This window comes from Lissotriton vulgaris, chromosome 7 (assembly GCF_964263255.1).
Source record: "Lissotriton vulgaris chromosome 7, aLisVul1.2, whole genome shotgun sequence".
Taxonomy (NCBI): Eukaryota; Metazoa; Chordata; class Amphibia; order Caudata; family Salamandridae; genus Lissotriton; species Lissotriton vulgaris.
In genome coordinates this window covers 1,570,163,178-1,570,186,907 of record NC_141695.1, presented here as the reverse complement: position 1 = coordinate 1,570,186,907, position 23,730 = coordinate 1,570,163,178, and positions in this window count along the sequence as shown.

Here is a 23,730-nt window from a genome sequence, read left to right as displayed (position 1 = left end):
ATTAAACTATTCACTATCCAGGGCCCCCCAACGCAAGTCGTTGTAACGATTTGCGTTGTAAAAGTTGCGTCGTAAAGGCATGCGTTGTAAAAGCATGCGTTGTAACGACGTACATCCAAAGATTATATGTGTATGCGAACTACACATGATTATAATGTACCCCTACAAATGGAAGAGCACAGCCACACTCTATCACAAGCATAGTATATAATTAGTAATCTTTACCTCCAACTCTATTTACATAGACTTACCATGCGCTATAGAGATTAGGGTGATGTCCTATTTTTATCATCCAATATATTGTTTGTGATATAGTGACTGTACCCTGATGAGATGCCCCATAAGGGCAGGCTGGCGCTCTTCCTAATTATAGTGCATGAAAAGCATGAGATGAAAATGGAGAACAGTTCCAGCGGTTAATCGTCTACAATTTTCAAAATGTCAGTGATGATGCAGAGAGCCTACACAGTGTTACCTGGTGATATTTCAAATAAATTCCTCAGATCTGTAACAATCGCCCGTTGTGGGTTTGTTGGTAATCTTACACATCACATGTGATTGTTTTCGAGGTTGCAGGGCAACGTTTTGCAGAGACGTGACCATTCATAACAGCAATGATGCAAGTACACTTTATGGTTGTGGACAAGCTTCTGGAGGTAGCTCTTTAAGTTGGGTTTCAGACAGTTGTTCCTCAGAAACAAACGTCATTATAGCTGCAAAAATACCCATGTTTGTCAAGATTTCAGACTTGATGTCCGGTCCCTTTAGTGAAGAGCTGAAGAGATTCAATGTAGCAGTTTATTTTACAAATTGTCATTTAACATAAGTTACAGTGTTTTAAATAAGTTGTCTAAAAACAATATTTTTTTTATATATGTTTTAGGTGAGTGTGTTTTTAACCAAAACAATGTTGCCTTCAGTAATTTAGAAAATGTGACCTGTTCATTACTGTTATACTTTGGGTGAGGTTAAAAGTACCACTTACTTAGTAGCCAGACTAAAATACTGACTAAGTCTTGTGGTCCTCTCATGATACATTTCATCATCCGAGTGTGCAAATAAAACCAGGACAGCGCCAACCCCCGGATCTAACGCCTGAGTATTCTACAATCTTCTTACATTATTTAGTTAGATGGTAAGAATAAGGGGTAGGCATAACTCATTTAATTCCTTATAGCATAATTAAGTGGAATTACCTAAAATTTCTGCGAGAATATGCAGAATTACGCAAGAAGAACAATTCTGCATTTAGCACTATTCTCTTAGTGCAAAAATGGCCCTTACACCCAAAATGGATGTGAGTATTCCTTATTCACTAAGAAATAGTGCTAATTGCAATAGAACTTGAATAGCAGTGCGAGCAGCTGCTTGCGTTCACTATACGTGCTATCACTGTAAGATTACTTTCCTTCGAATTACACTTAGTTATGCAAGTAGATTTAATTGCCCCATTGTCCGTAAATTCTGCAACAAAGACTAACGAAGAACTACCAAATTACTCAGATTACACATAGAGATCCATACCAAAGTTTGAAACCATAACTATGTAGCATAATTGTAAGATAGGGTAGAGTTGGGTCATAGCGGTACCCCAGACACACTGCAAGGCATCTACAGTGCAGCAAACTGCTTTAGGATGGGTTATGCAGTGGCCTATGTCACTGTTCTCTTGGAAACCTTGTACCAGCTTCCAGTAAAGTTGAGCCTCCAAAATGTTAGATCTGCCTGGATTCCAGGGGTTCATCACACTTGCTACCCTCTATACCTTTATATCTTTCAAAACTTTTGCTAGTGCATCAGCTGGGATGCACCATTATGCTGCCTCAACACACCAAACCATGAGCAAGTGCATAGGTGGGAAATTTTATACGTGTACAAACAACACACCCTCAAACAACAGTGACTGTGCTCCTGCATCAGGTCCTTGGTAGGTTGTAAACCTCCAAGCCTCAACAACCCTATCCAACATGCTGTTGATTCTTAAATAGCAGTAGGAGACGTGATTGGATTTGTCAGTCCTGTTGGTCTGACAAAGGCACATGCCTGCTGAGAAATCTCTGAACATAAAATATTAAATATTTAATTCCAAATTAAGTTATTAGTGCTGTAGCATTTTTCTTGTCCTATTCTACATTCAAAATAAATATATAAAATTAATTTCTGTTAAAATTTAACATAAAATATTTTGTAGTATTTATTTTGAGTTAAATAAACTTTTTTAAAACTTTTCCCTATTCTTTACCATAGGGATCCTCCATAGTTGAGGTGGAAATCTCCCTATGACAAAGTATAGCAAACATTAAAATAGTTTATTAAACTTTACTTTTAATTAATAAAAAATGTTTTATGTTATATATCACAGTAAATTATGTGATATATTTATTTTAAATGTATAGTGAAAGTAAAAATGCTACAGCACTATTAACTTAAATTTAAATTAAATTGCTAATTAATTTAAATATAGTAAATTAAAGTACTTCATTTTTTGATGTTTACATTTAAAAAGTTCATTCCCACATAAAGTAAAAAAATAATATTTGTATTATATATTTATAATTACTAAAAGTGATGTATAGAATTATTCAAAAAATAATGTAATCATAGTTTAAGCAAATTAATGGTACATTGTTTTATACATTTAAAAACAGAGATACTTTTTTATAATTAAATAATAAATATGTTTTATATTCATATATATTTTTATAATTAATTTGTACTTATATATATATTTTAAATACTTTTATTTAAATACATTCATTTAATTTAATATTATTATTAACTTAAGTCCTTGTCTCCATTGTTTTTTTCTGGAAGGGTGTTGCAGTATCAATCATTGATCACAGGTGGTGCTGGACTTTCTGCTGTTTATTTTTTGTAGTAATGACTTATGCACATACATTTGTCTCCACCCCCTTTTACCCGGGAATGAGTCGTGTAAGTCTACACTTTAATGTAACTGTACACTTGGAAATTGTGACTAGCCAAAAGTAGTAAAGTTACTCAAAGGTATAAGAGTAAATAATACACATACATCACTCACAAGAGTAAGTTTATTTTATTTTTTTATTTTTTATTTATTTATAAAGTTTTATATAGCGCGAACTTGATCCCGAAGGATATCAGAGCGCTTTACAATTTGAGGCAATTAAATAACTTCCCACCCTATTCCCCTATAAATCCACATCCCGCTATGGAACTAAAAATGCAAAATTACAACAAACAAATTGTAATAACTACTAAAATCTTTACACAGATAATAAAAACAAAAACAAATCTTTGTATGAGAGGTTTACTGTGTTGTGAAGGTCAACCGTTCTTTGATTTGGGTCCCGCATCTGTTGGTCCACTTCAAAAAGTATCCACACAAAAATGACATACAGTGCACAGTTCTTATTGCGGCCACATTAATGCAAGACACCGTCACCTAAAAATGTTTGCATGTTAGAATTAAAAGGACATATTTTAAAGCCATTACCGAATGCTTACCTTTGTGAATAGCCCCTGTCTGTTGAGTGATATTTACCACACCTGGTAATTACCGGGTGTATTAAATACGTCCCCTTTCATTAAATTCCAGTAGGTCAAACCTCCCCGAATTTAACAGGGGAACACAATGCGCTATTTACTGTAACATGCACTACAACTGCATGTTGATCATCAAAAACTCAGAATAGGTACTATTTATAGAACCCAATAAACTTCAAACCACACAGTATCAGATTTTATTGATGTAATAAATACCAACTACTCCTCGAACACAGTCAGAATCAGGGCCTGAGTGATTTGTCCAAAATCATAGGATGTTCAGTTGATGTGGAATTAGAACCTGGTTTCCCATTTCCAAGGTCGGTAGTATTCTCTTCCTTATGTTCCCTGCCTTAATGCTCAGCGGAAATTTATGCATTACGTTAATTAGCCATCCAACAACAATCTAGCAGAAACAAGTTCCATAATGTGTTTTTACAGTTACAGTGGTGTCACAATGATTAGGTATGTGCACTGTAAAAGTCACACTATTGAACACAACGCAGTATCCTTGGACTGACAATGCAAGGACGTCGGAAGGTGAGGATAGGAGCAAACCCTTCTTTGACCTAGATCAATTAAGCCACTGGGTAATGATGACTCATATGTTATGTTATGTTATGTTATGTTATGTTATGTTATGTTATGTTATGTTAATAAGAATTTCTTAAGCGCACTGACACCGATCGGTTTCCTGGCGCTGTCAAAGACAGAGGGCGTATCCAGAGGTTACAGAGCGTACAGGATTTATTGGAATGCTTGTTGGAAGATCATAGATTGGATGAAGATCTGCTACGCCCAGCTCCTGAGAATATGCGCCCGGGCACCAGGGAAGTTAAGTGCAGTTAGAGGATGAGGGGATGTCCATTGTTATTGGCAACTTGCAGCCGCTGCTTGCTATTCTTTTCTCCCAGAGAGAATAGAATGAAAAAGAAACAGTTCTGTGATCTGCAGCTATATCTCACCAGAGCGAGACACCCAGTAGCCTCAGGTTAGGCTTAGACCATTGACAGCTTGGCCAGGCAACCAGGGATCAATGACTGCATGGACCTGTACAGCAGTACCCTAAGGAGGGCTTGTAGCTCTGTCCCTAAAGTCAGTCTTTTCACAAACACTGAGCTTCTGTGGAAATCAGTGGGCGCAAAATAGGTATTCTCCTAGCTTCCCCTTCCCTTTTACTCTAGACTGAGCAGGTTACGGTATTATCTAATGACAAGAGCCAGAGGACCCATCCATTTAGCCGTCTCATGAAAGTGTTGAGGCGCACCAACCCCGAACGAGGGCTACACCCAGGGCCAGACTGGCCGAAGCGGGCACTGAGCGTTTTCCCATTGGGCAGGAGAGGTGGTGCCCGGTTTTCTGGCCGCGGGGCTGGTTTGGACACTGGGGGCCAGTTTTGCAGCAGTGCAGAAATATCGGGCCCCGGTAACAAAAGCAGGAGCAGTGTTTTTTACTAGCACCTTGTCCTGCCGACAGGGTGCCGACAGGGTGCCCCCCCCCCCCCTCAAACCCCCCTCCCCGCTCCCAGGGCCTGTCGGGCAGCAATCTGCCAGGGCTGGTTGCTGTTCCCTGTCCAGCCCTGGCTACACCCACAGCAAATACTCCTCCCAATGCAGAGGAACTGTGGCAGAGAAGACACAGTGTCTCACACACACCAGAAGCAGGCCACCAGGTGTGGCATTTTATGCTTATGCCTCATCATTGCCCAAAACTGTCCTTTACTATAATCCAATGCCCGCATCTGTGTTTCAATCACAGGCAGCATGCTCCGAGAGCAAAGCTGCACAGCAAGTGTAAAAAAAATGCATTTGGCACCACCATTATCACATACGTTGAATTGAGGTTAAAAAAAAACAGCTGGCCAGGGGTTCATTTCCCAACAGGGTATTTTTTTTTTCTAAAATCACTTCCTAAAATACTTCTCGTACAAAGTAAACATGTCACATTGTAACAGTCTATGAAAACAAGAGCGATTTATTTAGTTTTGGAATTGTGGGATTCATTTCGAGTGAGTTAAGGCAAATATGGTTGAATTAGTGTCAGGGCCAGAGCTTCACATATGGCACTCATGCAAACAATCATTATATAATGCTTTATAAAGAAAATATATGCGGAAAACAGAATGGCGCGGGCCATCGGGGGATTGTGGCTGTCAGGCTCTTGTTATAATGACTTCCTTGTTGAATAGATTTTTCATGGCAGTTCGTCTCAAACAAGCAGGGTGATAAAAGCAGGTCCGTGGAGGGTCGAATGCGTCAAAGACCTCCCTCGCTACATTTCATCATAACAGTGCAAAACAAACTGTGGGAGGTATAAACACCCACAACTCTAAGTTTGATTTCATGTATTGCAAAATATGATTTATTGAACACGCTAAAAAAAAGTACAGCTGTTCACATTCAGCAAGAGCAATCGCCATAATAAAATATAATGTAAAATTGGTTAAAACTGTAGGGCTAATGTATTACTGCTCTAGGGCCCACATGCATCAACAATGCCATTTGCGATTCCTTATTAACGAAAAATAAGGATTCGCTAATAAGGAATAGCAAAAGGCTATGCATGAAGAAATCGCTAAAAAAATTGCGATTTCTTAATATTCCTTAATTGCGACTCGAAAATTGCGAGTCGCAATTAAGGAATACTTCCCCATTCATTCCTATGGGTCTAGAGGCCCATAGGAATGAATGGGAAGACATTCTCAATTTGCAAATCGCAATTAGCGAATCACAAATTGAGAATGCAATTTCAAGGGTGCAGGGGTGTCCAAAGAACACCCTGTTGCACCCCTGAAATTGATCTGTGCACATATGTTGCGCACACACATGCCCTTAGGGCATGTGTGTGCGCAACATGAAACTTTGAAAAATGCACAAAAGTGCCTTTTTCAAAGTTTTTGCAAATTACCATGAAGTTGAACTTCATGGTAATTTGCTACTCCTAGTAGCGAAATCGCACATTTTTGGACTTTGATGCATTGCATTTAAGGAATCTCAATTTGGGATTCCTTAAATGCAATCGCAATTTAAGGAATCTCAATTTAGAGATTCCTTAAATTGCGATTTTGCATTTCGGATGATGCATCCCAATTGCAAAAATACCGGTCGCAAAGGGGCAGATTCTGAGAATCTGCCCGTTTGCGACCGGTTTTTAGCTTGATGCATGTAGCTGCAGATGTACTTTACATGTAAGGACATACCAGGCTAAATCAAACACAGAGGCTATAGGGCTAGAGGTACATACGTTTAGCTTAGCGATTTCCAAATAATGATTCGGACCATTTGCAAATGCAAAAAACCTTTCGCATGTGCTATCCTCAAAAAACAGAAACAGGCAAAATGATGGTAAGTCACATATTTGTGCCAGACAACTGCAGCTCTCAGATTTGAATGCCTACAAGACCTGCATACTAGTATGTACTACATTGTAAATTGAGAACCATTAAATAGGGTAACAATCATACCTGTTAATGTGAGGGCTTAAAAAAGGCAAATGTGCAATCTGAAGAGTTGTGAAAAAATGAGTTATAATTGTGTCTGACACTTGCATGATAACTATGAAAAGACGTAATGGTCCCTCATGGTCTGCTATGTAGAGTTGCATGTATTGGTTTTCTACAGCACCAGTGGCGGCTTGCACAGGGCAGAGCAGTGAGGTAGTGGGGCTGAGTGGTGGAATTCGACAGAAGCCGGGGTAAGTAAATTAAATAAACAAATAAAACCTCTTACTTTGTACTTGCCGCATCGCTGATGCAGAAATCGCAAAGTAAGTGGTTCCATTTATTTATTTATTCAATATTACTCAGCTCATCGTCTGTCGAATTACACTATCCCTAACCCATCCCTTCCTTCCCCGCCCCACCACCCCACTGCTCTAACCTCAGGTGGTATAATTACATGGATTAGATTAGATCTGGGCTGGTCAGCCTCTCAACATGATACATGCAGTCCCGATATCATGTGGCTGTCAGTAAAAGGCCCGAGGGAGGTGGATTCACTGGAGCTCTTCGATTTCTATATAAGAGGGACGTCGAATGGCAAGTCCTCGTCCATCGTTAGCCAGTTGGAAGAATGTCTATCCAAGTGCCACCCCTCTGCAATGGTCATCGTTGCTGGTGACTTCAATTGCACGTTCGAGCCGTTAGGCTGCGAAGACCCGGTAGGGACTTTGGAAGAAGATTCCTCATGGAAAGTCCCCCCTTTGTTACTCCCCCCAGTAAAAAGATGGTCTGAGATTCTAATACAGATCAACACTTTGGTTTTAGAATATGGTCTTAGAGCCGTAAATGGCAGAACTATCTCTGACACACAGGGGGCTAATACCTTTAACAAACTCGCCTGCCCATCTCGAATAGATTATCTATTGGTGGACCTACGCCTTTGGTCGGCCGTAATAGATATGGAAGTGGGAAAGACCATTGATAGCAACTACAATCCTCTATTGTTAAAACTGGAGAATTGGTGGGCCCTACCTAATACCCATCAATTAATGCACCCCTTGTCACTAAGGAGTTAATCCTATCCAATTGTGGTAGGCGCTTACGATGGTCTAAGGTGGTAGTGGAGAATTTCAAACTCTCACATATTGCTGCAACTCTGGAGGCCAAGACAGCTGAAATAGAGGAAGCCTCAGCAGGAAAGTTGGGGTGGGAGAAGATTTTTTTAATACACCAAGACACAATTGGGAAGATTGGTTCTAAATTTATCTCCAAACCAATAAGTACACAAAGAAAAGCCCAATCAAGAAGTACAAATTAATGGTTTACAGAGACTTGCAGGGAGAAAAGTCACACATTAATTCTAGCAGTGAAGGGGAAAAATTCCATATTGGTTAAAACTGCTACAAAGGAATATCATTCTTCCCTGAAACAAGCCAAACGAGACAGGGATAAGGCACACTGGGAGGAATTAAAGGAGGCTTGCTCAAAGAGAGATTCCACTGGCTTTTGGGCCCTACTAAAGAATAGAGAAAGGCAAGACAATATTCCCATCCCAAACCATATTGATAGTAGAGTCTGGTGGGAACACTTTTCCAAACTGTACATGCACGATGCAGTAGGGTCCGATCTAATACAGTCCCATGAAATCCAGGACATTGTGGTACCTGAAGTCACATATCCCTTTGAGCTGGGTGAGATTGTGAATGCTATTAAGTTTACTATACCTGCAAAAGCGGCAGGTCCAGATGGTATTCTAGGCGATTTGTTTTAAAGGAACCCCAGAAGTGGGCTTATTACATATTGTTTTTAATGAACAACATACTGAAAGGTATGGATGTCCCAAAGTCATAGAAAGAAGCAGAGGTCATACCCATATACAAAAAGGGAAACCGCCAGTACCCTGCAAACTATAGGCCTATTAGTTTACTAGATTCCATGCAGAAAGTGGTTGGTAGACCTATTTTAAATAGGATCCAAATTTGGATGGAACAAGAAGGCATCCTTTCCAATTACTAGGCAGGTTTCAGGAAAGCCACTAGCACAATAGATCAAGTGTTTAGGCTACTCCTCCTCTACTGGAAAGTTGTCACCCTAGGGAAAGGAAGCCTTTACTTAGCATTCATAGATCTTAAGACTGCTTTTGATCTAGTTTCTCGAGAAAAGCTATGGTCAGTATTACATGAAATGGGCATACCCGCCTACATCTTATATCTTCTAATACGTCTTCACGAGGACACCTTTGCACAAGTTAGATGGGGGCAGCAAGGGCAAACCACTGAGAAGATAATGGTTAATAGGGGGGTCCGCCAGGGATGTGTAATGGCTCCTACCCTCTTTTCACTTTTTGTGAACGGAGTGGTTATATATTTAATCCAAGAACCAGCTGATGCCCCATCCCTGGCTGGAGAAAAAATTGTAACCCTCCTATTTGCAGACGACACACTCCTAATCTCAAAAACCCCAATGGGATTGCAAAAACTCCTCACCCGCTTTCAAGCGTTCTGCACACTAAGGGGCCTAGTAATAAACATCACAAAAACCAAGTTTATGGCTTATAACCCCGGGAAACACTTTCGAAACAATCTAGCTCTCAACGGCTCTCCACTAGAGAGAGTCCAGTCTTTCGATTACTTGGGCATTAGACTAACAGATAAAATGCACTGGGGGGCCCATTTGAATAAGATGCTATTGAACCACAAGCGGGTGGCTGGAGCCATTGCTAGAGACCAACGTTCCTCATATTCAAGACCGATAGGTCCGGCATTGGCAGTGTATGAAGGAAAAGCAGTGAGCTCTGCTATGTATGGAGCTGAGCTATGGGGCTTCGAAAAGACAACAGAGATAGGAAGATAAGAGAACAAATTCTTAAGGGAACTTGCATCTGTCCCTATTAATACACCACTTAAGCCTTTGTTCTGTGATATGGGTAGACGTACATTCAGTGACGTGGGGAGACTTCACCCTCTCCTGTCCTGGGCAAGACTAAGACGCACCCCAGAACTTCAGGACTTCGCGACTGGCCTCTCTGAACTGATTGTTCTGGATACCATCGAAAGGATCAAATGGATCAGGGAATTAAGAGGTCTGTTGACCGAATTGGGATTGGCCGAATCTTGGGCAACTCAGTTGCCCCCGCCCAAGAACGAGCTAAAAAAGATGTTTTATTTATTTAATTGTTTACTTACCTCCGATCATCCATATTCCGGTGTTTATTACCTCCCACCCTGCCCCTCCCCCGCCCCGCCTTTCTGCCCCGCGAAACTCCCGTAACGGGCCGCTACTGCTCGTGAATCTACTACAGAGTGAACTGCTTTGTAATCAGGGATGCCTTTCAGTGCTGCCAAGCTCTCCAGCTGTTTTTGTTGCAGTGTGAGCTAGAAATATTTCAAACTTGAGACTGTGATTGCAGGTGGGGCCCATCGGCACTTTTTAGGGTTCAACACTTATTTTCCCTCAACAGGCTCTGATCCAGAGCCAGTGGCGGCTCACACAGGTAAGAGCGGTGAGGCTGGGCGGGGTGGGGTGGGTGGTGGTTGAAGTTGAGTAATACTAATTAAATAAAACCACTTAGCAATCGCCAGGTCTGCGATGCCGCGAGCGCAAAGTAAGTGCTTTAATTTATTGATTTATTTAATATTACTTATCCAGTCGCCTGTCAACTTCCAACACCACCCACCTCGCTCTGCCCCACCGCTCCTACCTGTGCGAGCCACCCCTGTCCAGAGCAACAGAGAGAAAAACACAAAAGGGGAAAAGAAGGAGGAAGAGAAAGAAATAATAAATGTGATGAAGAGGAGGAGCCTGGACGGCGGCCAAGATGGCCGCGCGGACGCCCGGCTCCGCCGCTCGCCCTCGTCTCCCATGGTTTCCTGTCCGCGATCCTGCTCCCCAGCCGCGGCTTTGTTCAGGGGAACAGTAGCGGAGCCCGACCATGCAACTCTGGTCCGCACATCTCCCCGGATGGCTGGGAAAAGTCGTCCGGAAGTCTTTGGCCTTCAGTCCGGATAAGCCGGGACCTCGGGCTGCAGTATGGCCGCCTCACAGTGGATAAACAACGGCGTCCATCGGCCATGATGGTCCGGAGCCCTGGGGGTGAAACTGAAACCTCCCTGCCGCAGATATTGAGTGCGCTCGCAGCGCCGGACTCACTGCTTGCACGCTACAACTTCTTGCTTGGTGTCCCTTGCATCGGGGATGACACACTGCGAGGCAGAATTCATTGCCGGATCGGATTGTAATCCAACTGCGGTAAGGGATACGTGCTGCTGTGGCTGACTGGGGCTCGACTGTGACCCTCTGGGTCGCTCCTGCGACCTGCACGTTCCTTTTTAAATTTGGACTGCTACTGCGGCGGCTCTATCCTTGTTCTTTGAGTCCTGAGGTCCCTGTTGATTGCCTGGGGTGTGATGGCGCCTACAATGGGAGATGTTTTGTTGGCCATTCATGACCTGCACGCTACCCTAAAAGATCTGGGGACGACTGAACGCCGTGCGCAGCTGATGCCTTCTCCTATTGTGGCGCACCAAGTCGCGGCTGTGTGCAGTAAAGAGTGTCTGCCCTCCTTATCCCCGACGACCGCAGTGGTTGACTTTCTGGGGTGTGTGCCGTCGGATGGGAAGTCTGGGGACCATTATGCCTGGGATGATGTGCCTACGACCCTTTTCGATCTACTATCGGCTCCTTTGTTTTCTGACCATGGGCGCCATGCACCACCACCGACTACTGTGATGCCTTGGAGAGCTGTCCCTTTGCTACTAATATGGTTTTTGCTGGGGCTTTGTGTGGCCTCAACTGGTACTTTTGGTGCACTGCGTCTCACTACGCGCGGATTGGGTGGCATGCTGGCCTTTATCCGATCTGGTCAGGGCTGACCGCTGCTACGACATCTCCTGAGTGACCTCGGTGCCGACAGGGAACGCTGTTCGAATTGGAGACTTTCTACGGCTGGGATGATCATACATTGTTGCCTACGCTCCCTCTTAGTGGACTTCCGCTTTTTGGGGGTTAGGGGACTGGGGGTGAGTATGGGGCTGGAGCTGCAGCCCTCCTCCGTTCTTTCCCGCTTGGGGGTTCTCTTGGGGCGACAGGCATGCCTATTGGGGGGGGGGGGGGGCCGTGGCCTTCCGCTGGTATGCAGGGTGGGGGGATGGGATGTGTTTTATGTTTTCTCTTTGTTTCTATGGCCCTCTTTCTTTTTCTTCTCTTCTTCTGTTTCTTTTTCTTCTACACCTCTTCGCTTCATTTGGGGTCGGGGATCAGTGTTATTAGGGAGTTTATTGTATCGTATCATTATGTGACATAGCGGTTGGTCCTAGTTCTTTGATGGTGGGAAATTGCGTTCTGACAAATGCCTTCCTTTATCACGCCTCCTTCCGGGTGCTCCTTGAATGATGATAGCTATCCTGGTCAGTGATTAGCTTCGACTCTCTTCGTAGTTTTATAAATTGTACTCGACAAAATCATAAAATTAAACCTTTTTCTATCCTTATGCTATGGTTTTATGTTCCACACGATACTGTTCGCTCAGAGACTGCTTTACCGGCGTTCTGTCCTATTGGTTCTTTTTTATCCTTTTACCATATGTCATAGCGGCCGGCCCCGAGGGGTTGTAGGCAGACGCTGTGTATTGTGCATTTTACAAATAAAGGTTTAAAAAATAAAAAATAAAAAATAAATAAATGTGACTAAGGGAGAACACATAGATGAAAAAGAACCTATAGGAGTGAGATAAAGAAGCAGGGAGTGTCTGGTGGTGGATTACAGAGGTAGGAGCTTGAATCAAGCCCATGCAGCCTTGGTGTGCGGCACCCCGATCTTCGACAGCACCGGCCACAGCAAAACCTTGGGGCATATTATCAAAGGGGTTTCTCTCCGCTTTTTTGGCTTTAAAATTATCTCCCTATTACCTAGCTGTCGCTAACACCAGTTAGCGACAGCTAGTAGGAGATAGCGACCATCTTGGGCCCCACTTTGCATGTCAGTGATATTTATCACTAATGACATGCAAAGTGGGCGTGCCAAGATGTTAGCAACTGAAAACAGTCGCTAACATCGCTATCTCCTATTACCAACTTTTGGAGATATTCGGGCTAAGCGCGAATATCTCCAAAAGCTAACACCTGCCCTGAGCAGTTCTTAGCCATGTTATCCAATGGGAGGTGGATAACATGTTTAAGAGCATTAGCTTGGTAATGCATGAATATCGCTGACTTTTCAGCGATATTCATGCATTGCGGCGATTTTTATCGCATTTGCGATAAACCTTGGTAATACCAAGGTTTATCTGCGATAAAAATCGCCGCAGCTCGGCGATAATTTTTTGTCTCTAACCAAGCAATAGCGATAATTATCGCTATTGCTTGGTATATGCCCCCTTATTCTTAAACTTATTCTTTTACAAATTTAGCACTGCTATTTCCTCGCTAGCTAATTATGTAAACAGACACTTGGAGACCAATGAACAGGGACCTATTGATTCATGCTTTATAGAATAGTTTGCATAGGAAAGATTAATTCCCTATGCCATTCTACACGCTACATAAGTCCCCTTCCAGCATTTATCCAGGAATGTAATCTCCGAATCAAAGCAAAGGCTGAAGACGTGGGTATGTACATTTTAAACAAGGGGTAGTTTTTGTAAGACCACATTCTAGATTGAACTCCCTGATATGGTTGTACTTTGGGAGCGACAGGAAAAGGCAATCAAATGTAATAATTTTAATTATTCCTTTAAGAGATCCCGTGCACCAGATGCATTAATCATTCCAGCTATTGCAAACCTCCCTCGACTACCCTCCTGTTTTTCTTCCACCACACACAGTAACATTTGGACTCACTAATGATGCTAAAAACGCATAATTTCGATGTCCTGTTAAAAAATCAGTCACACAGATGTGAAGTTTGCCTGAAATTTAGTGTGTTGAAAACCAGGGTCACTGGATTTCAAAGGCATTGCTTGAGGACTCGAGAAAGCTTCAGAGTTCTACTTAGAACAGGGCAGTCGTAAGATATTTCTTCACCATTTTCGAAGGAGCATTTTACCCTTGGGGAATGGGGACAAATGTATTGCTTAGAGAAAATATGGTACCTTATGGTGCAGGAGCTCTAGTACCCTTACTAGTGGAGAAGTGTGGCTCAATGATTAGAGCGGCAGACCCTGACGCAGAGGTCTAGCCCGGGACCAGGGTTCAATTCCAATTCCACGGACCTGATAATTCTCGCCTCAGTGCCTATTCCAATCATGGAGTCCCACTCTGCAACTCTGGGCAATAGCTTGCTTAATCTCCACAACGGCCCCCACAACGCTAAGGATGCCTGGCCTCCACCTTGGTGGTGCCCAGGAGTGGACGCCTCACAGGGAAAGCCAGGATGGGTTCCACAGCGGTATTCGTACAAGCGCCTTGCCTTGAGACCCTTGCGGGTGAGTAGTCCGTTATACAAGTATCAATTTACTAGAAGTGAGTAAGTGGCCAAGATTCAGAAGTTAGATGTATGAAAGAGGAAAGCAATAAATAGAGTTTCAGTGGGAATTGGAGAAATCTGCACAAAGAGTTTGCACAATTCCCATAGCTACAAACTAATTTTGTGTAATCCTCCAACAAGACATGGCTCCTAATTTGACATGAAACCAATGCCAGCTGGGTCTACTAAGGAAAGCCTTTAGGCCAGGACAGAAGCCAGCTGCCATGTGGTAAAACTATGGGGGTGGGGCAAAAATGGACATTGCCGGGGATTCGCAATCTACACCAAGGTAAATCAATGTAGAGAAATCAGCATAGACACAAGCCAATGTCAGGACACAGCATGGGTCAGACATCAGGGTGAATTGCAACTCAGATACTGAGGGCCTCATTTATGAGGTCCCTTGTGCTGCCGTAACTTCACTTTTTGTGACGTTCCGTGGCGCAGGAGCCTGTTTCATATTTACAAGGCAGCACAAAGCCACTTTTTGTGGCTTAATGCTCCCTCTTAAATATTGTCCCCTTTAACGCAGTTTTCTAAGTTGAAGGGCCGTGCAATGGGTTATGCTGGGGGTGTTCCCAGCAACATCCATGGAATTTTGTCATTGCTCCAGATTTACGAGAGATCGTAAATCTGATGCAGCGCCAAAAACTTACACCTCTCCAGGGGAAGCATAAGGGAGGCTCAGCTAGGAGAAATTGCATTATTTCTCCTCTTTTTTCCTTTTTCTATGTCTGCTGCATTTTGCAGCACACATAGAAAGAGGAAAAAGCCTCTTGTGATTGTTTTTGTTCAGGAAGGTGTCCCTTTCGGCACAAAAACAACCATCCCCTCAAGGCAGGCACCCTTGTACCATGGTGCAAAGGTGCCTGCATTGGCGCACAGCAGCCCATTGTGCGCCAGCGCAGGGGAAAAGAACAGGAATGCACTGTATCTCATAGATACGGCACATGCCTGCCCTTTTTAGCTCTCGCCTGGCGTTAGCAGCGCGCATGGCGAGGGCTTCTTGGAATCAATACGATTTCTGCTCCGCCCGTGTTTTGCATTGGTGCACCTCATTTTGCGTCACCAATTATGCAAAACCGGGTGTTACTATTGCCCAGGAGGCTTTTTAGCCTTTCCTAGTTACCACCCTGTCCACTTTTGACCCCGCCCACCGGGACTGGATCTTTTCCTCGGGAGACAGTGTCTCTTAATTAGCCGCTAAGCACTTTTTTCTTTTCTTTGTGAGTCACTCTCACTGCAGGCACAACGTGTTTTTTTTAATTAACGGAGCATTGCGCTTTAATGCACTTTCAATTTTAAATGCAGTACTGGGCTGTACAGAGCCCTCATTGCTGTGTGTGCCCTACATGAATGGATATTTGTTTGTTGAGTAGTGTGCATTACTGGACTGTACAGAGCCCTCGTTGCTGTGCGTGCGCTACATGAACTGATATAATAGGCTCTTGCTCTACAAGGTCTGCTGGCTGTTTGTTTAGTAAATTCATACAGCAAAAACTAAACTCAAGAGTAGTAGAGACCTTTACAAGACACCCAGTTACATTACACAAGATTACATTCACACAGGAACACATTGCCTTTTAAAAGGCACAGGAGATTAACTCATTTGTCCAGAATCACACATTGGTAAGCCAATGCCGTAACTCGAACACCAGCTTCCACACCCGATCATCATGCGTGATTAATAAATTAATCGCACGCGATCATTATGGGTGATTAATCAATTAATCTCCCCATGGTCCCCATGTTTACTTAAAACGGTGTGCTAAGGAACATTCACATGCGCTATAAGAAGGGACCACCCTGTTAAACCTGTTTCGTGTTCTATCTACTCGCCGTTTTTTATTTCTAATATTCAACCTCATTCGGCTCTCCCATGTGCCCCCTTCGAGATCCTCCTCTCCTTCCACTTTCTGCCAGCACCCTCCTACCCAATAGTTGTCCACCACCACCACCACGTCCACCACCACCACCATGTCCACGTCCACCACCACCACCACGTCCACCTCCACCACCACCACCACCATGTCTACCACGTCCACCTCCATGTCCACCACCACGTCCACCACCACCACCTTGTCCACCACCACCACCACCACCACCACATCCACCACCACCACCACGTCCACCATATCCACCACCACCACCACGTCCACCACCACTTCCACCACTATCACGTCCACCACCACCACCACGTCCACCACCACCACCACCGTCACTCGTGACAGGTAAAATGTCACTGGAGGGCAGGGGTAATAGGAGTGTCAACCCCAGCTGTACATGGGACATTTAAGGATGCATTGGGTGTGAGAAGACAGGAATAGGGGCTAGAAGTATTACACTAGCCGCAAGATACATTTTGAAGAGGTGCAATGTCACAGGGGCTCCTGTAAAAGCACTCGCAGCATCTCTACCTCACAGTGGCAAACCTGCACGAGCCACTCACTCAAAACAAGCATTGGCATAGCCAATAGGCCTCGCCTTTGGGACCTTATAAGTGTTTAGCCATGCAACACTTGATGATGTTGCACCAAGGATATTGTGCTGGATAACTAAACACTTATAAGGTCCCAAAGGCGAGACCTATTGGCTATGCCAGTGCTTGTTTTTTTACCGTAAGGCAACGCTGCAGGGAGGCCTGCGGCGCTGCCCTACGGAAAACCCTCAGAAATGAGGCTCTGTGTGTTTTCCTGTGTTATTGTTTTTTCTTTATGCAGAGCCTGGCGGTGAAGATCAAATCTGCTTTTTAGGAATCAATATGTGAATTCAATCTTTTGTAAATACAGTTGTGCTCAAGAAATTTCTTCCTACCGCATGTCCCTCTTCTCACGATAAGGTACGGATGAGGTTAGCAGATACCAATAATGAGAATGGGCAATGTATACATTTACACAAATCTGACTAAAATGCAGCTAAAAGAATTACTATAGACAGCAAGTACAACTGGTAGACTCATAGTCAAGGGGCATATCTCTCCCATCCCAAGCTCAGAACAGGGTAAGATGAAAAGTGGAGGCTTAAAGTCTACTCCAGTCATCGCTGTCTTCTCTGAGTTGGGTGGTGGGACCCATTTAGGGCTTGTCTACCAGGCAGCACAAGAATTTACATAAAGCCCACCCTTCCCAATTGGTTTAACTATAATTATTAATTTACGTGGACTGGCATCCCGAATTGTGTGTAGTCATGGGCATGGCATCTAGCAGGGGCTGTATTAAGCTTATAGCGTCTAAACTATAAACATACTAAAAGGAAACAACATAGTAGGATTCAGGAATCTGAAATAAATTCGCCATATTGGAGTGAGTTTAACAGAGATATAGTAGTGTACCGTAAGATCAATATTAAATATAAGGCACACTGTGGAGTGGAATATGCATAGTTAAAGGACATGTATATATGATATTGAATTGGAGTAGCCTTATTGGAGTGATCTTAGCTACTATTATGTAGCGGTAGTAGCCAGAAAAAATAAATACCCCCCACTTGGAACCACATCCAGAATAACTGCATGAACGAGCAAGCCTTTTCTCTTTCTTCTATTAACTCCCCCTCTCTTAATCATCATCTTTTCCTCTCACCTCCCTTTTCCCTTTCATCCCTTCTCCTTTGTCTCTTTCCTCACATTGCACTCCTTACCCTCCTCCATTGACCTTTTCCTCCCTCTCTCCTCACTTTTCATATTTCCTATACAACCCCCTCTTCTTTCTACTGCCTTGGTCCTTTTGTCTTACCGTCACTCACCTCCACCCTTCTCTTTGTCGCCGTTCTAGTCGCTCACCCCTCTCCCAATTCCATTGACACTCTCTCTCTCACTCTCTCTCTCTCCTTCTCTCCTCTCTAGCGCCTCTGCCTGTTTGTCCCTTAAATCTCTCTCACCCCTGCTTTTGCCCGTCTTTCCCTCTCACCTCATGTCCCTTCTGAACAGTTTTATAACAAGAATAAATTTGTCTTGCTCAGCTTGTCACTAGTTTAAACCAAAGCAATCTTTAATTTAAATCACCACTAAAACCCACTTGTGCCATTTGTTTCCCCAATGTCAAGTAAAAATTAATGAAAGGAAATTATAATACAGACTGAAAAACTGCAAGTTTGGTGTTCTTCCTTCTTAAGAACCAAGATTAGAGTAATGAAAATGACAGGGCAGAGATTTCTGCATTGAGCTATTTAAATTTCTTTTGTACAAAAAGAAGTGATTGACATAGTTTTGCCGTCTTACAAGTCTGGTAGGGAAAGCAGTTTTACTTTTAACCCATAGAAAGTACAGAAATCTTTTGTGCATATGGGTAAGGTAGGTTTGAGCACACAGGCCTGCCTTCCCACACCGATAAAACACTCCAGCAGCTGCACATGATTATAGGAGACAAGTGAGATAAAGGCGTTTGCAGCATTGCTCTCCTTTTACTTTGTTTTATTCTCTTTTGTTAGAGTTTTATATAGCGCGAACTAGACCTGAGAATTCGGGTATCAGAGCGCTGTACATGAGCACCAGTTTTGTTACGAATGGACACATTCATTTTTGTTAAGCACAGGGAAATTAAGTTATTTGCCCAGAATCACAGAATGTTGAGCGTCGTTGCCGGGACACGAACCCGGTTCCCTTGCTTTGAGGTCGCCCGGTCTAGCCGTGAGCCTGCCTCCTCTCCAACCAATAACCAACCTACGACCAATGCAGACTGGGATCTATTAGCTTGGACTTTATCTCGCTGTCTCTCTTGGGAGATTAAGCAGCACTTGGAGGTCCTCTGGGGGTTGTAGTCCTCAACAGGCAGGTCACCCTGAAGAGAAACTGGCCTAAGGACTACAAGCCCCATAAAGCTCAGTCACTGTAAAACGCAAACCAAGCTGGAGCTAAAGGTCCTACTGACAAGTTCCACTCAGATTGGTGCCCTGTGCTTTGGGGAGCCCCGCTCAAGCTGCTAAAGCAGGGGCTGCCAAAGCCACTGTTGTCCCATACCATCGATAAATAATATATGGTACACTAACTTCCTCTTTCAGCATTAGTTAAGTTCTGATTTTTTAATAGGTTAATTTCCATTTCTCTTAAGGTTTGTGGTTGTATGCTGGTGATTGTGTTTTGCTGTTTTAGTAATTGGGAACATCTGATATCTTGAACTTAAAAAAAAATGTCCATTTCACTTTACGCCCCTCCTTATCCATTACCACACTTGGGGCCCGATGTAGGTAGGCCGTTACCGATCGGTAACGGCCGAAAATACCGATTTTCGGCCCTTACCGATCGGTATCCAGCCATCGAGATGTAGGGCAATGAAAATCGTCCAAATCGGTATATATACCGATTCGGAATGGCTACCGAATCGGAAATAATCCGATTCGGAAATACCCCGAATCGGTAAGAGAACGAATCGGTAACATACCGATTCGATAAAAATACCGATTCGGTACATGTACCGAATCGGTAGTGACACCGAATCGGAAAAAATACCGATTCGGTCCATGTATCGAATCGGTAGAGACAGCGAATCGGAAAAATTCCGATTCGGATAACCTACCGATTCGGTAGAGTTACCGAATCTGTAAACCACCGAATCGGACAGAGATAGAGATGTAGGGAAGCATAGAAATACCGATTTTGGCTCAAAATCGGTATTTCAAATTCGGTATTTACCATGGATTACAATCAGGTGGTAACCAACTTCAACCTATAAAAATAGACCCAAAATGCTTTGCAACTTGCAGGATGGCTGCTTTTTATGTCATTGCAAGGCGGCTACGGCTACAGCAGGAAGGAGAGAGGGAATGGCAAAGAGAGGAACAGGTCTACAGACAGAGGATCACCCTGTTCATGCTCACAGAGGCAGAGATCCTACAGAGGTACAGGCTGGACTCAGACACCATTCTGGAGCTCATCAGGGACCTCAAACCACTGTTGGACCACCCCACCCCAAGGGCACACGCCATCCCAGCGCACGTGCAGGTGCTATGCAGCCTACACCTGCTTGCGTCTGGCAGCTATCAAAGTGGAGTAGCTGCGGTAGGAGGGGTGACCCAGAGCAGCCTGTCAAGGTTTTTCCACAAATTCCTTGACGCCATGATACAGAGGATGGACCAATACATCTCTTTCCCTGCAACCCACGCGGGACTGGTACAAACAAAAGCTGACTTTTACCAGATGGCACAATTTCCCCAAATCATCAGCTGTATAGATGGCACGCACATTCCGATTTGCCCCCCTGCTGACACAGAATACATATACCGCAATAGGAAGTCTACGCACACCATCAATGTTCAGGTGATCTGCAATGCGAAGTGCACCATCACAGACCTGGTCGCAAAATTCCCAGGGAGTACCCACGACTCCTACATTTTTCAACAGAGCGGCATCTATGCACGGCTGACGGCTGGCGAATTTGGTGAAGGATACCTCCTAGGTGAGACACATCATCAGACCCCCATAACACAAAGTAGCTTAGTGAAATACATGTATGCATGTGAGTAATGTTACCCCTTTTCCTTCTAGGCGACAGTGCATATGCCCTCCGCTCATTCATACTCACCCCCTACCTCAACCCCTCTACACCCAGCCAAAGGAGGTATAACCGGGCCCACAAAAGCACAAGGAATGTAGTTGAACGGACCTTTGGCATCTGGAAAAGCAGATTCAGATGCTTGCACAAGAGTGGAGGTGCAAGGCAGTATACCCCCATCACCTGCTGCAAGATCATAGCTGTCTGTGCAATGTTGCACAACCTTGCGGTGAAGAAGGGCACTGAGGTGGAGTTGTCAGACTACGAGGACCATGACGACGACGTTGCTGTGCCACAAACATGACCTGCTGGGGTGTCTACCCCAAGTGATGGCAGATACAGACGTGAGGACATTACAGAAAACTATTTTTGAGTGAGTACAGATGCACAGACAGGTCAATGGATGTTAGGAAAAGAAATATTTAATAATGTTGCAACAACGTTACTGCACTGATGTGCAACAAAAGAAAATGTAAACAAAAAGTGGTTAAATGTCAATTGTCCGGGTTGCCTCACCCGCCCTGGCAGTCTTATTTTTTGCTGCGCTTAGCAGCCCCACTGGGATGTGCCTCTCCCCCTTCTGCATGTCCAGCAGCCTCAGCAGAGCGCCTGCTGCTCCGGCGCGGCTCAGACACTGCGCTGGCCGGGCTGCTGCGGCTGCTGCTGTCCCCAGCCTCGCCCAGGTCCAGGGCTGGATTGACAACAGTGTTCGAAATGATAAGTGCCTCCATGGCAGTGGTAATGTGGGCCATGCCCCTAGTGACCTCTGCCGTGTTCTGGGTCAGCTTGCCTCCATGTTTGCCCCACGTTGGCATAGCTGGACGGTAGCAGCAGCAAGGCGGTTGATAGCCCTATTCTGCACGTGGGCATCCCTGCGGCGAGAGAGCTCGTGCTCATCCAGTTTTGTACAGAGCTGCGTGATGGCAGTGGTCATTCGGCCAAGACCTGTAGCAATGTCCTTATTGCTTTCAACAAATGTCTTGAACCCCTGTGCCATCCCTCCCATCTGCAGGTTATGCACCCGCAACTGGCGCTGGCAGGCCAAGAGGGATTTAGCCTGCATCCTCTGGATCTTTACCATACTGCCCTCCAGCCCTTGAAACACGCTGCCCTCCCGTGCTAGAAGTGCACTGCTGGATGTTCTTCGCCTCCGGGGATTGCTGCTGCCCTGCTGTGTGGGCTGGGGTGCCACAGGTGTAACAGGGTTGCTAGCTGGGGCTTGACCCGCTGCTCCCTCGATGGGGTTTAATGGAGCTACAATAATACTCCTGGCAGGAGATGTGGCAGGTGCAGGGTGGCTCTGTGGTGGTGAGTTCTCTGGGGAGAACTGCAATGGGGGCGTGCCAGATAGTCGGGGGGAGTGTGGAAATGTGAGGGAATGTCCAAGGTCTTCCTCATTTCCCAGGGCACTGCTGTTCTCATCCTCCTCCTCCTCCTGTGCTGGTTGACTGGTGCTTGACCCTGCCACCGCACTGGCAGATGGTGCTGGTGCTGGTGCTTGAGTAGCTCCTGCTCCTCCGCCTGATGGTGCCCCTAGGTATAAAGAAGCATTTGTGAAGTGAGTGCTGATGTATTACAGTCACTACAATGAAAGCATTGCACATATCATTTCAAATACTTTGATTCAGTTTCGCAGTTCTTTTAATTATGCTTCTGCACTGGCATTTTTGCCTACTTCTGCTGACTACATTTACCATGATGCATTTCTCATGTCTGTTGGTAGCAGTACTGGTCTGGGGTTTGGCTGTGCATTGGGTCTAAAGGGGAGGTGTCTGGTAGGGTGTGTCATGATGCGCATGCTTCTTACCTTTAGCTGTAGCTCTGGCTGAGCTATCCAGGTTCCCAACTCCCACCACACTCTCCCTCTCAATGGTAGTCGCTACAAGTTCCTCCAGGTCAGTGAGGGGTGGCGCCGGGTTCCTGCCTCCGCCAGTAAGTCCTGCCTGCCTCTGCAGCTCTGCCAGTTTCCTCTTTGTGAGGCTGCGGATATCGTAGAACCTCTTCTTGAGGTCGTCCAGGCTCCTGGGGGTGACACCAACAGCGTTTACTTTCTCCCCTATTTCGCTCCACAGCCTCCTCTTAGTGCTCTCAGGTACAGTGAGGGACAGCCTCCCAAACAGCTGCCTGTGTACCCTCACCACCTCCTCCACCAACACTTGCAGCTCCATGGTGCTGAATTTTGCTTTCCTCTTGTGCACAGCCTTCTGGCTCTCAGTGCTGCTAGCCATGTTTCACAGTGCTCTGGATACTGCTTCCACTGCTGCTCACTGTGAATGCTCAGCTCAGGCTGCCTCTCCAGAAAGTTCTAATGAGTTGCACCTGCCTGGGTAGCCACTCCCTGCTAGGGTGGGGGAGGGTGGTTCCACCTCATTGGCTGTTGTCTTTGGTTTCAGTTTGACTTGCTTGCCGATTCGGTATTTACCGAATCGGTATTTACCGAATCGGATTTTACCGATTCGGATTTTACCGAATCGGTAAATACCGAATCGGTATTTACAATGCGTTCCTATGGGCCTTTTGGCCATGGGGGTGTATTGCGATTACCGATTCGGTATTTGACGATTCGGTTGTAGCCGATTCGGTTAATTCCGATTCGGTGAATGCCGATTCGGTACGTATCGAATCACAATACCGATTACTACCGAATCAGTATTTTTCCGATTTTTTTTATCTACATCTCATTTTCCGATTTCAAAATATCGATTCGGTACGATTCGGTATTTTAAAATCGGAAAATGCGTTTTACCTACATCGGGCCCTAAGTGCCTTTATTTCTAAGTTTGTTTATTATAGAATTAATACTTAAAAGAAGGGTGA